The following is a 13642-nucleotide window of genomic DNA, read 5'->3' on the forward strand; positions in this document are numbered from 1 at the left end:
GTTTAACTTAGTGCCATAAAATATGCAATGTTATGAATTTTTAAACAATAAATGACATTTGTGTTCTGCCCCCCTCCCCCATCTGTTTAAAAAAAAAACTATATTTCAGATGATACCTGGATTTTTTCTGTAAGCTGAGAATTCTGCATTTTGAGTCTTTTTTTCAGTCACCCTACAAATCATTGAGAGCCAGGCCTGCTTTTATCCACTTCACCCGTCCCTCCTGCCAAAAGTAACACGGATTAGAGTGTATTGTGCTCTTTGATGTGGCATTGTGTAAATATAATCAAGACAATAACACGATTAAGATGAAGACAATCTAGCCATATTCATGAAAACCGGTGGTCATTATTCACAGCGCCTCTCAAAGTTGAAATGCTACGCGTCCAATCCAAGAGAGATTTCGACTGGAGTCCGGTGCTCGGCGCTCCAGCTTTTGGGAAGCCGTGGGAATGCTAACTTTTTCTTAGCGGGTGGGGGGTGATACGCACTATTGTTTCACAACGACGAATTGGGAGCTTTTCTGGTGGCTGGCGTGGTTTTGACGAGTGACACGGTGACAAACGGTGATGAATAACAACGACAATATATAGCACAGAATTATTCCAGGCACTTTCACGACTCGTGAGACGACGTCTTTCCTGTTTTCTGATTTATTTTCTATTATGTATCTGCAATGTTCATTAAAAGAGATACTGTTATTATTAATAAAACCACATTTATGGTAATGTTACTTCTCAGTTGTTGTGTATGCTGTGTGTGCAGAGTGGTTTTTGTTTGCTAAAAGAAGAAGGAAAGAGAAAAATGCCACCCAGCTCACTTTGTTTATGGAGCGCCGGCATAGATTGCTGACGGCGCCCGGATCCCTTTTCTTGGCAGAGAGCCGATAACGGCCCCGACCGCCATAACTCTCTCGTCTCCCGTTAAACCTTGAAACAACAATCAATAAGTCTCCTTATTCCACTCAGAGACTGAATCAGAACCGGCCCCATTTTAGAATAAGACTAAATCAAGTCAATGCATTGAGGAACACTTTAACCCCCCCTCCATGGCCTGATTGTTGTTTGACCTTAATGCACTTTTGGCAGCAGACACGCAGAGCAGGAATGGATTTGTTGCTCACGTACACGACACATTTATCAAGCACCTTTTGAACACGTCTCAGGGTTTTTGTTCCGACTCAAACTGCGGTTTTTGCAGCGAGAATAATATATGTCACTGTGTCGGGCTGTTTGTAGGAACGATTCAAAGGTGCAGCTTCATTTATGTAAGTGGATCTTTTTTTTCAGTGGGAATTAGTCCACTGGAAACTACAAGCAAGTTTGCTCAGTAAAACTGTCACATTTAATGTCTCTAAGAAAATCGGATGCTTTGTCTTTCGGCATGCTTCGAGGCAGGCAGACACTTTATTTTTTGTCTTCTTCTTCTCCCACTCTCCTCTGCCTCAGAGCGTTGTGCCCGTAGTGTAGCCATTTACTTGTTTGCTGTGATCAAAGCAACAGCGGAGGAGAGAAGGAGAAAAACCCAAAAGCACATGGGGCGGGGGGAGAATCACGAAGATTCTGCCAGACAGCGTTACTCAGCCCCGGCGTACTCGTCCTGAATGAAAAGAAGCTGGTTCGGGTTGAGCAGTTGTAAGCCAAATGAAATAGAAAGACTTGTTATAGTGAAGTTGAGCTGTTATTTATTAGGAATATCTCCAGCTTCTGTCGGAGTAGGAAGCTAGCACCTCTGGAGCACTCTAAAGCTGTTATAGCACAAGTGGAGCATTTACTTCTCAGAGCATTATGTGAAGGAGGTGGAAATGTCAGGCTCATTCAGACAGGATATTAACCAACCAGCTCTTTGATGCAATTTACATTTTTTGATATCTTGTTAGGAAAACAGCAATTTATTGAAATATCTGAAAATATATATGGAAACAGTGTATAAAAATAACTGTGCCGATTTAATGAGCCTGAAAGTCAATATTTGGTATGATGACATTTATTCTCCAGCACAGTCACACATGTCATGTCTTTAAGGAGTCTTCAGGAATAGTTCTCCAGGTTTCTTGAAGGACATTCAAAGCTCGTCTTTGGATGTTTCTGCCTTTTCTTCTGTTCTCTGTCAACATGATCCCACACTGCTTCAGTAATGTTGAAGTCTGAGCTCTGCGGAGGCCGATCCATGACTGATAATGTAACACTAGGTGCTTTTCTATCCAGGTACCGTTTGCAATCATGCTGAAAAATGAAGCTGTTGAGGTGCTCTCCAGATGGAATTGCATTGTGGATCTCCAACACCACTGGCTGAAATGCAGCCACAAACCATGACAAAGCCTCCACCGTGTGTTGCAGAGGGCTGCAGACAATCACTCTCTCCTGACCTGAACCACATTAGGGTTCATCACTCCACCAGACCTGATAAATTCACTCAATTTCTTGAATAATCTGGGATACCTCAGCCTTTTCTGCCTGTTTGCCTTCATTAAGAATGGATTAGTGACACCCTTGCACTGAGAATATTTCTGATGAGACTTCAGTGAACAGCAGATGAATCAGAATTAATCTCTCAGGTCCTGTGCTTTATTTCTTAAGGACTTGACTTTCAGATACTGTCCATCTGCCACTTCTTTTTTTGTCAAGCTCCCTCAAATTTTTTAAGGACACGCTGCACACCCTGCTGAGATGTGACAGGTTTTCAGTTAATAGCTCTTTGGGATTCATCTTGACAGTGCAAAAATACCATTTTATGTTTGTCAGACTGTTTTATCCTTGATATTTTTCAAAAATTCAGCTAAAGAAATTAGAACAAATAATGTGTTTTTGACAAGCTGCTAGAAGCAAAGTGTTTAAAATCGGTTCTTTGCTAAATTATCTGTTATGTGTAGACAACACTGGTCCATCCCTCGACTTAGGTGTTGTTGTTGTGTTTGAATGATTGATCAGTCAGTGTTGAGTGACTTAACAAAGAACCAAAACTAAAAAAACTCCCTCCAAAATGGACAGATACAGTGAAACAAGTGAAAAAGCAGCCAATGTACAAAGAACGCCTGGCTCCTTGGAAGCAAAATATAAAGAAATAAGTGGTTGTTCAAATCTTTTGCACAACACTGGAACCAGACTGTCTACTGTTATGTTCAACATGTGAGAGAGAGAATGACGGTCACTGTCCAATCAACTTCAGTTTTTAAAGCAGATGCCCCAAATTGGACCACAGATGTTTTCAGATGGTGCTGCTTCACTTTGTGCTGTTTCCTGACACCGCTCACCATCTCCCATGTCTCTAAAACGCAGGCGTCTTAGCTCTGCTGCATGTGCCAATCGTGAATCCCACCAAAGTTCTGTGTGGAGGCGGAAATCTTTGTCTGACTTTAACCTAAAGTACAACATCACTTAACATTTAAAAAAACTGAAATGACATCAGTGTGCGCCTAAATCATCGAAACACATCAATCTCCAGCCTTAAACACAACCACTTTTAGGATTGATGGTTGAATCTAATCTTTTTCTCTGACAGACCGGCTGTGTGAACTTCTTTTTTCCCAGAATGTAAAAGAAAAGCTGGAGAAGATGAAGAAGAAGAAGGTGAGAGTAGCTGGACTGGATGAGTCAGTGCCTTTTTTTTCTCCCCGTGTGGAGCCAGCTGCATCCTGCGTCATGCGCTCACACACACAGACACACACTCACACAGACACACACACGGGGCTGGTGCCGAACTAGAGAAATAATACGTTCCCCGTGGCCTTCACGTCTATAGCATTGAACCACACTCTAATCATCTGTGCATATGTGAACACCGAAAGGCGCCAGATGTTTTCATCCGAGCTGACATGTTGCCATATGGTGTGTGTCTGTGGAAAAAAAAGGGGGGGGCGTCACCCCCCCAAACACAAGCACAAATGAAATCATTTTCACTTCATTACAGTGTCACAGCAATAACAGGATCCCTGAACAAAATGTGGTGGGGATAGAGAGCAGATCATGTGCATACTGTTCATGCACAGATGTTTTGTTTCCTCCTCTCCACACACACACACACTCTGGTGAAGAGTATTACTCACTCTGGCAGGTATACCAACCCCCCCTCGTGTCCCACAGGGCCTTGTTACTCCGAGCTCGGCGCTCTGTGCCCTGTGTGACATACCTTCCACTCGAAGAACCGGGCCAATTGTCTGTGCGGAAAGGTGGCGGTGGAGGCGGTGTGTGTGTGCCTGTTTGAGAGAGAGACGGAGCTGAAAGCATTGGGAGAGTACATACAGGCAGCTGTTAACCCAGTTTTGGAGTCATACTGAACTCACCATGTTCAGGATGGCACATGTGAGTGACTGTGTGTGTGTGTGTGTGTGTGTGTGTGTAGGATGCCAGTCATGGATCACCGATTGCTTCAGCTCACTGCTGCTTCCTGCAACAGTGGCTCTTTCTTTAATTATTTATTACTTTTGCAGCAGTGTGGATGTCCGCGCTGCGAGGTGAGTGCTGGGTATCGATCAGCTCTGGATGCGGCTGGCTTATCAAAGGAAGCTGTTGTTTTCATGTGTTAAAGGAAGGCAGCAGAAATAGTATGTGAAACCATGCCCGCTTATAAGAATCATAAATATATATACATATATATAAATACAAATGTTGCAACACTGATTTTGAGCCAATTTCTATCCGTCTTCCACAATTAGCAGCTGCAGACAGCAAAGTGGCCACCATAAGACATTCAAAGTGAAACGCTGCCATCTGCTGGTCGTTTGTCGCCCTGCAACCTCAGCGCAGACCCATCCTCGCAAGGCATGCCGGGAGCAAAGGAACCAATTTGAGCCATTATGAGGGAAAAGTGGAGTGATGGGTTAGATCATTGAGTCATGATAAAAATCGCACACATCTTCAGTAAATTGCTCCAGCTGAAATCTTTTCGCCGTTTGAAAGCTATAATTGTGATGAATGGAGGGCTGCACATTTCCCTGTGAGGCAGTGCGCTGCTGTTAGATAAACTACTGCGGTTACACGCGAGGGAAAAAACGCCCTTTTAATTTGTCCCAAACGAGAAATGATTTTTATTATGGGGATGATCCGCATAACAGACCCGGCACCGGGTCAATTCATCACGAAGGATGGGCTACGTCAGCTTTATTTGTGCTGCATCAAATTACCTGAATTAAAGCCTGAATTAAGACAGATGATACTTTGTGAGCAAAGCTAAAATCAGATAATGTGACAGCACGTTTTAGAAGTTTAGAAGTGGGAATTCAGCTTATAGTGCTGCCAATGAGGGCTGCTGTAGACTCACTTTTTTGTTCTATATTTATTTATTTATTTGGGATATCTAAAGAATTTAAGTGAACCTAACATTTGAGGGGGAAAAGGTTGGTTTGTTACTTTTAAAACTTAAATTTATTATGTTGGAAGTACACCATACATATATTTAATTTTTTGTTTTTTTAAATTACGTTTGGGGAGTTATTTAAGAAAATGTAATCTAAACAGGGAAGCACCGGAAAATGAACCAAATATTTTAGAAAAAAATACCAGACCAAATACATAAATAACTACAAAAAACAACGTATAATTTTTTTTAAAATTATTATTATTATTTAAATCACGGTAGGAAGAAGCTAACGAGCATTATGCTAATTATGCGCATTAAGCTCAGGTAAGTGTGTTAAAGACGAGCCTACGTAATCAGGGGAAGAGCGTCAGGTGTGTCGATGTTGCTGTCTTCTATGAGTTGATGCTCCTGCTGACAAATGGCGGATAGAAGCAGGTATTTGAGCTTCTAAATATCTCTGTTTGGTTTTCTTTTGAAGTTAGTCTAGCTGCTGTCGTATATTTTAACTTGTTTTACAGAGCTAGTGCGCTAAATACTGCAGCTAGCCACGATGCTAACTTTTAAATCGCCGGAAGTTTGGAAACAGAGCAGAGAGTGTGCTCTGCATTTATGTAGGACTGTTATTCAGAAGACTCAAAACCATATTTTGGCAAACAAATAAACTGAATTAACACAGCTTAGTTATGTATATTATTATCAGCAGGTTGCCATTTTGCCAGTTTAACTTACACATATTTTTATTTATTTATTTTTTAAAAACAGCTGTTTGTTTTTTCACTCTGACATTTAAATTACGGAAAGCTCTGAAATGTATACCCCCGGGCCGGAAAGTTCTCTGCAAGAAACCACTGAGAACAAACTGTGACAGCATAATAATTTTAGAAAAAGGGGAAAAAAAGCTTAAAAATGCAGAAGGTTACATATGTGACAAACTGAATAGAAACATGATGCACATTGTGCTGAAGTATGCTAAACTCCAAGGATCTGCTAAAGGTCTACTTCTTTCAGCTGTCGCCACAGTGAATCATCTGCAACCCTCTGCCTGTCCTCCTTCACCACATTCAGCATCCTTTTGTCCCTCTGCGACACATCACAGCTTCGCCTCTCTGACGTGCTAGCTCAACCTTAGCTGTGGCTCTGATGTACTCATTTTTAGGGAGCACAGAGAGGGCGCACTGTAGTTCATCACTGAAAAAGTTGGTGTGCATAAGAAGAAGGACCTCTCTTTGAATCTAGATAATCAGCAGCTTGGACACATTCAGTGTCCATCCACATATTTTATTCCTTGCCCCGGCTGTCGTACTGTAGGATGAGAGGCGCGGTACTCCCTGGCTGGGTGTATTCATGTGTTCTTTATATTGTCTTCTTAGGACTTTAAAAAATGTGATTCTATATTATCAGAACCACTAGGACTTCTACAGCTAACTATTTACATAAACCTGTCTTTTCCTCCAAAAATAAAAAATGTTCAGCAAGCTCCTAAAACCACAATAAGATTAGCATCTGTATTTAATAAGTTGCACGAGATGTATTTGTAGATTAGATTAATATCACACTAATTTCTAATGAGTTTCCCTCGATCAGATCATTGATTTGTAAGTTACGTGTGTCATGAAAGTTTAATCTGTGTGGAGTCCACATGCATCGACTTATTATCTGTGACTGTGGTTTGTTTTTCCGAGGCTTAACGCTGAAGCCCACAGGCTGTGTTGTTTCTGGTGCGAGATCGTGCACCGAAAGGAGAGCACGGTGATCTCAGACGAGCTTAGCCGGTGTTAGACTCGGTAGCTGAGAGGAGAAAAGGCTGTTGATGCAAATGCTTGGAAGATTGTGGTCCTAATACTCAGGGCCAGGCTTAAAATGTCTATTGCTGCCTTGAAAGGATGTATCTGAAGGAAAGAAAAGACCCAGGAGAACACGCTCAGAAGCGTGTGCTCAGCATACGCTCATTGTCGTGGGTAGCTGAAATGTGAAGTTGGTAGCTTGTAGACTTTGATACCTGACTCTTAATAATGCAGAGCCGGCAGCCTTGAAGATTGAAAAGCTTCTAGTCACGAACTCCCTGAAATGTCAAACGATCACCGTGGTCAAAATAAGGGGGAGTAGTTCAAGAGGCTCTTCAGTTTCATAAAGTGCAGATATACAGATCTGTTTTTCTAAGGACTGTCTGCATCTTGTGTAACTCAAACTGTATTCATTTAACCTCTTACTTTTTTTTGGAGTTGCCAATACCTGGACAAGGTCAGGGCAATATTTTTACATTTTGCTCTCTGACCAAAAAAATAAGGTTTTAAAAGCCCGTTTCTGAAGTTTATCTCAAAACAGAATTTTCAGCTACTTTTGAATGATATATCAGCCAATATCAGGCTTACTGATCAGCAGATTACCGATACCGTGGCCAATATTTATCTGCCCTTTGAGATTTAACAGTGTTGTGATGAAGAGTTTTGGTTTATAGGGCACAAAAATAGGAATAAATGCCAACAAAAATAAGCTTTAGAAAAATGTACAAGTATCGGCATCTGCTATCAGTCAAGTTATCGTCTTAAACATCTAAACAGGTCCAATATTCACAAAGTTGTTTTTTTTTCTTTGATCCCTGGATATGGTGACGAGTGGCTGTGACTGTGAGATAAGTCCACAACGAAAATAACTGCTAGCTACAGCCCCAAAAATAGCCCATTAGGAAACTTCTATGCATCAAAGCCAGCTTAAGCTATCACATCAAGTTGGATCGATAACCTCCCCCCGCCAGTTTTACAATGTGACACGGTAGCCGGCTGGTTCAATACAGGCCATCATGTCATAATCACACCCGGTCCTGGGATTTGAAATAACACAGAACTCATCTTCCAGCTGAGGCAAAAATGGGAATTAAGTGCGCACCGGGGGAGATGATTCAACAGGAAATGTTAATTCACATTATGAACACAGAGTGTGCAGTGCCTCAGGAGGGAGAATCTGCAGCATCATTATGTGCGCTTTAATTCCAGCTGGTTTTTTTCTCAGGTAGCAGCATCCCGTGACACCTGGGAGCAGGAGGGAGACGAGAAGCCGCTCGGCGCCGGTTCCTATTAATAAAAACGAGGCATCAAACGGCTTCTCGCTGAGCGGAGACGTGTTTACAAAAGCTGTCGGAGGAGAGAGATGGAGCCCAAACCACCGGTGTGTTACTGTCTAAGCTGACAGCCGTTTTAATTGACACCCGTAACTTTTGTTGATGATGGACCGCGTATGTGTGAATTCGGATATGATAATAGGAGTTCATGAGTTTGGGAAAAACATTGCATCAAGCTACTCTGTAATTCTAACCATAGATACACTTTGGTTTACGTAGACAATCTTTAAATACTGAAATATTTATGTCAGAAAGTCATGGGTGATTATTAGTGCTGTTCAATACTGTAAATGATGCTATAGATCTGATACCAAGTAAATACAGGGCCAGTATTACTGATGCCGATACGAATACTACTAACTTATAAATGCAGCTTGTAGGGATGATCACGATTTACGACATGAATCGTCATCAATTGCAAATTCCAAACACTTTTTAATAACTACTAAATCACTGTAATTTTTACTTTCCACAATATTTAGCCAGTACAATAAAATGCACCTTTCAGCTATTATTTTGAAACTGGATGTGTTTTGGAGACCTGGAATATAAAAGCACTTTGGGTCACTTCTGTTGTTTAAATGTGCTACAGGGCATTAAAAAAAATGGCGTGATGGTCGTGTATTTTTTTTAGAAATGATTTTTTTTTCATTCAGTATAGTAGCATATTTAGTATATTTTCTCATTCCAAGAAAATAACTTAACACAATTCAGTGGGCTACATGCCAAACTTGGAGGATAGGAACATCGGTCCTATCCTGTTGCTTTAACTTTGTGTCTGAAGCAGTGAGTGAAGCAGCTATATGTTCTACTTATACCAAGAAAGTTATGTGATTAGGCTGCTTCTTTCAGTTGCTCTAAAAAGGTACTGACAGATCTGCATGAAGATTTTGCCGAAGTGAAATTAGAATCGGAACATTTGGGAGCCATCATGTTGGTGTTCTCAAGGTACAGGAAGCAATTCGGAAAACCACCTTGAGGTGGAGTGAACTGTCAGCGGTGGCAGAGGTTTGCAGTCTTTGTCTGCTGTCATTGGTTTCTCTCTCTCGTTGGATCTGATTTTCATGAATGCTTTAATATCACTGATTCCAAGCCGCGGATGATTTTTAGGGTCTGACCTTGATGTTTTTGATGTGTATGTCAAGCTGAAGGTAGAGGGAAAAGCTTGACTGCAGTATGTTCTTACTGAGGGTGTCTGCTGTCTCTTTAGAACCGTTGGGGGATTCGTTTGCTCCTGTCTGAATAATGCTGCCTCCTAATGTAGCAAGCAAAAACAACGGGGAGATCCTAGAAGGTAATCGCTGTCATTTATTAAGGTCACTGTATGTGCGGTTGTCCTCAGTGTCCACACAGAAACATACAAATCATGATGTGCAGCAGAGCAGTTCATTAGACGTTCTGATGGTGAGAGTGTAGCAGTCTAAAACATGGTTGCATGAAATGAGTCTGTTATTCAGTCCCACTGTTTACCTCTCACAGAACATGGCAAGCACGTGTTCGTCGATGCTGCTAGTCCCAGTCACCGGTCTCAAGAACAGTCCCGCTACCGCCTCCGTGTCCACGGCGCGCAGGGTGCTCAGGACCACGCGAAGCTTGCCGGACCGGCTCGCGTTCCCCCGGTACACCGTCCCCACGTGCTCATAGAGCGCGCGCTCAGCCTCCCTCTGAAGCGCGTGGATGTACTCCTGACACTCCAGCTCAGGCACTTTAACAAGGCGGACACAGACAGGGAGACATGTTGGGCTGTTTAAATAATCAGTGTTCACCCACCCTGAATCCACAGCTGTATAAATGCGTTGGTGTGTAATTCTGTTAGAGGGGTGTGTGTGTGTGTGTGTCGTAGTAAGAGGAAGATTGAGGTCTAGTCTGTACATTTAACCCTGCATAATTATCAGAGCAGGGTTATGACACAAAGCTGTGTGGGTCACTCGTGTCCTGCCTGAGTGCGGGTGTAATCTTACCCGGGGTGAACGATACTGTTCACCCCGGGTAAGAAACGCGTTCTTTGACGGTGATAGTGAGTCCTCTGCACTTCACCAGAAACATCTGGATACTCTGCACATCACAGAGAGGCACCCCAGGGTGCTGAGCGGCGCCGGCAGTGCGCTCTCGTCGATTCGCGTCGTGCGTCAGAATCTCGTGTAACAGACTGGGCTTCTGCGTCTCCACGGTGTCGAAGTCCACGGAGTCCTGCACCAAGCCCAAGAGCAGCAGGGGCGCCCAGCTGTTGCGCACGAGTCGGAGTTGGTCATCGGCTGGCAAACCCCGAAAACACGGCACGTTTTTCACGAACCTGAAAGTTTTGAGCAGCACCTCGCAGGCTGCTCTGATCACGGACTGTGGAGCGCGAATGGCCACCAGCTTCCTCATGGACGCGCAGGAGCAACACCGGTGCGCAGCGGTCGTGTCCGCGCGCGCCTGCGGACACAGAGCGCCTCTGTTGAGGATGCTGTAGAGGATGCTGCCCTGCCCCGTGTCCTGCGTGACTTTACACTCACAACACGACATGGCGCCCCTGACAGCGGCCACGCTGATTATGAGCTCTTCGTGGCGAGTATCATCTTTTTTATAGACCGGACTTGGAGCACAAGTACCCCCCCCCCCCCCCCCTCCAAAAAAAAAGTATACCAAAAACATACTTCCGGTTAGCAATTTTTCACATTAAAAGGACGGCAAAGTGATAACAGACAAATGAGTAGCTACATCAACAGTAACGCTTACTTTAAAGAAAGAATAGAAACATTGCATGGGAAAAATGGTTTCTCCTTATGCTTTTTGTTTTTATAGGCTTCAGTCCTGAGTGCATCTGTAATAATCTGCACATTATAATCTGCTAATAAATTGGACAGAATGATGGGGGTTTTCAGGCATCATTTATGAGTCATTGCTAAAATGATGAGTGCAATTTAAAAATGATGATGTTCTATTGTCAGGACAAGTGGTTTATAATCTTCCTGATGCTGGAAACAACAGCCAGCTGATTGGAGCAAAGACCTGTTGCCTACAGAGATGTTGCACAGTGCCCTCTGGTGGGAAAACGATGTAAAATCAACGCTCATGACATGGTTGAAGACTGTTTCTCCAGTCACCGCTCTAAGTTTTCATTTATCAACAAGTATATCAGCAGATGGCTGATATTGTTTGGGCTCTAACCACTTCAAAAATGTTCTCAGATCTTGGAGGGAATAAAGACACCATGTAGAACGATGGTGTATTCATAAAGAAATCAGGGATAAAATACATGCAAGTTTTACTTTACAGCATTTTCTTGGATGCTTTAGCTCAGTTTCCAAATGACAGCTGAGGTTTTCATAATAATGTGAAATGATTCCCTTATGAACAATGATAAGATCACGATTTGAGCACAATTTTCTATTATTGTTAATCAAAATAGACTCAGTTCAGGAATTCTACGCTGTAACACGGGCTAGAATAGTTTTGTGTTAGACTAAACTGCATGTTGTAAATTAACTGTGAAGATTTGTCATTTCCACATGTCATAAATGGCACTGATATGCAGTGGAGTTTATTTAATACAACCAGTGTATTTATCTTGGGTTTAGGTTGAGTTAGGTTTAGGTTAAACCCTGGGGAAAAGAGTATGTACAGATGAACATGGTCTGAAGGTGATAGTCTGCCCTTGGAGGAGGAAAATTAGAAAGGAGATGAGTGATATCTTCCACAGGCAGGAAGTCGAGTAATTCCCAGCATTACATTGTTACTGTGGTAATCTGTTACACAGTGAATGTTTTATGGTATGGATGGTTTGTTCTGTCATGCACTGTGCATTCTTGTGTACTGTTGTGTGGTCACTGCAGGATAAATATGTGTAAATATGATTTCTTTTCTCATGAAATCAGACTGAAGAAAATCATTGCTTTGACAAACAGCAGGCATCCCCAGGAAAAAAAAAAAAAGGCTCAGGTACAAAAAGCATCGTCTGTCAGTGAAAACATGAAAGACTACATCACTTCTAAACTTTTACTGTCACTGACACGAGAACTGACTTTGGAAACGTGAGTTAAAACTAACTGCAGTTTTCCTTTTTGCTGTGTGTAGAAGATGCATGCAACTTTTAAAATGTTCAACAAATGTAAAAAAGCAACTCGGTAAACTGGGACACCCACGTGGCATTTTTGTAACTTTAGTGTAAGGCAAGCAATAAAAATGAATCTTTTATTTTGAAAGCAAAAATGGTCCAAGTTTCAGCCTCACTGTGGCTGCATGTAGCTGGCTTGATGGAAGACGGAGTTGAAGCCCATTTGTAGGAGTGAAATGGGTTCACATAAAACACTAAGCAGGGGCCTCTGGCAGCAATTGATTTGAAGCTCACATGTGCTTATTTGTAACGGTCCAAACACAACGCAGTTTGTTGTGCATTCAGTGTTTTAAGGTTAACTTATCCTGCTCACTCTCTGAGGCTTAATTTGTTTTTGAATGAGTGTACCATGCTGCATATTAACCTCTGTTTGTCTATGCAAAGACCTGCAGATGGCCTTAGAGGACAGAATACAGTAAAACCAAAACATGGAAATAACCACCTCGTACCACAGGGTGTACTCGATGTCTGCGCCGGGTCTGCTTTGTGGTTAGCTGTTAGATCTTGCTACAAATTCAGAAATACTACACACTTCTGATAAAGACAGGGAATTTGGCACATCTGAGCAAGTGAGTGACTGAAATGAGTCAGAATTTGCGTCAGGCTCTTTGTGTTTGACTTTCAGTTTGACTTGAGCTCTAAAATCAGTGATGATCTCTCATCTGAAAGGTCCTGACATTTAGGACTTTGTGGTGGAATGTTCGGGAAAGTTTCATCGCAGAAGGTGACAGAGTGCTGGCTGGCTTAATTCAGCTTGTTTACAATCTGCGGAGCAGAGCAGACGCAGAAGTGACGGACACGGCATAAGTGAAGGCCGTGGTAGAAGTTTACTTCAACTTTTTTTAAAAGAGTTGTTTTGTTTTTTGCTTTTACTTTGAAGCAAAATCGGCAAACCTTCCAAGCAGTTTTTATGAGATGAGCCGGCGATTCTGTACATGAAGTTTTTATATTAATAGAAAATTAATGCAGAAAAGGCTTCAGAGTAAGTGTCCTGAGGCCTCTCACAGTAGCTGTCAGGTTGCCTGGTTTGCTTCTTGAAGGACGCGTGAAGTTTTATTCATAGCGAGACCGAAACGCATAAAGGCAAACAGCTAGTTCCTTGAGTCTGACAGTCTGCGGCCCTGCAG

At 42.4% G+C, this 13642-nt stretch overlaps 1 protein-coding gene and 1 pseudogene across 2 annotated transcripts in view; one reads left to right on the forward strand and one right to left on the reverse strand.

The window, feature by feature from the left end:
- The first annotated feature begins 5638 nt into the window (after positions 1 to 5638).
- Positions 5639 to 13642, forward strand: part of LOC116328893 (probable G-protein coupled receptor 34) — a 36669-nt gene continuing 28665 nt past the window's right edge. Inside the window, exons 1-2 of one of the 2 annotated variants that reach the window (XM_039606399.1) lie at positions 5639 to 5733; positions 8308 to 8463. The gene's annotated coding sequence lies outside the window, so the exon portion shown is untranslated. The remainder of the gene's footprint in view (positions 5734 to 8307; positions 8464 to 13642) is intronic. The other variant, XM_039606398.1, reaches the window with a different exon arrangement.
- On the reverse strand, positions 9883 to 11006 carry LOC116328901 (annotated as a pseudogene).

This window comes from Oreochromis aureus, linkage group 23 (genome assembly GCF_013358895.1).
Source record: "Oreochromis aureus strain Israel breed Guangdong linkage group 23, ZZ_aureus, whole genome shotgun sequence".
NCBI classification, from domain to species: Eukaryota; Metazoa; Chordata; class Actinopteri; order Cichliformes; family Cichlidae; genus Oreochromis; species Oreochromis aureus.